At 31.8% G+C, this 997-nt stretch overlaps 1 protein-coding gene across 1 annotated transcript in view; it reads left to right on the top strand.

Moving 5' to 3' along the window:
- The window catches only part of LOC106876327 (uncharacterized), a 74,364-nt gene that overhangs the window by 48,685 nt on the left and 24,682 nt on the right, over positions 1-997 (top strand). The window lies entirely within an intron of this gene.

Raw genomic sequence — 997 nt, 5'->3', positions numbered from 1 at the left:
TGTGTGTGTGTGTGTGTGTGTGTGTGTGTGTGTGTATGTGTATTTGTAGTTATATGCGTGTATTTGTATGTATATATGTATAAGTGTATATATGATCCTTATTGTTTAACCTTTGATGTCCAGGCCTTGATTCTGCATTACTTAACCTAAGCATTGTTATATTTTTACGTATTATATATATATACATATATAAAACTTGTATATGCCTCGATATACAAGTTAATTTGTTCCCGAAGACCGCTCGTAAAGCGAAAATTCATAATGCAGAGCAAAGATTTCTCAGAGCATGCCGTCATGTTACTCCGTCGCTGTGTAGATGCATCAGAATATGATGTTGCCTCACACACAAAATGGCTGTTTAACCTTTTATATATATATATATAACAAAATCAAACTCATAAACCAAGACTCTCGTGATGCGGGTCCTTGTAAAGTGATATATATATATATGTGTATATATAATTCTTTCTAATTTTGGCACAAGCCAGCATCAATAATAGAAGGAGGTTAGCCAATTATATCGAGCCCTGTTCTCAACTGGTAATCATTTTATGGACGCCAAAAAGATGAAAAGCAAAGTCTACCTCGTCGGCATTTGAATTCAGAACGTAAAAAGTCGGAGGGAGTATCAATCGGAAGGAATTGCCATTTCGTCGATTTATGAAAAAAAACAATTAATAAAAAAAATTTTGATTTCTTATGTTGGCCACGATGAAAACGCTGGTAATTAAATATAAATTTATAAATAATACGTTAAAAAATAACAATGTTTAGGTTAAATAAATCGAAATCAAAGCCTGGACAATAAAGAGTAAGCAATAAAGAACATATACACACATAGAGATGTATACAATCACGAACATACATACATACAAGTACCCATGCATGTATATACACAAATAAACGTATGTTTCTACAAATACACATATACATACATATTCCTGTACAGACACATGTATACATGTGTGTGCACGTATATATATATATATATATATAT

This window comes from Octopus bimaculoides, chromosome 1 (assembly GCF_001194135.2).
Source record: "Octopus bimaculoides isolate UCB-OBI-ISO-001 chromosome 1, ASM119413v2, whole genome shotgun sequence".
Taxonomy (NCBI): domain Eukaryota; kingdom Metazoa; phylum Mollusca; class Cephalopoda; order Octopoda; family Octopodidae; genus Octopus; species Octopus bimaculoides.
Note: the sequence above shows the minus strand (reverse complement) of the source record. Positions and strands in the feature narration are given on the sequence as shown.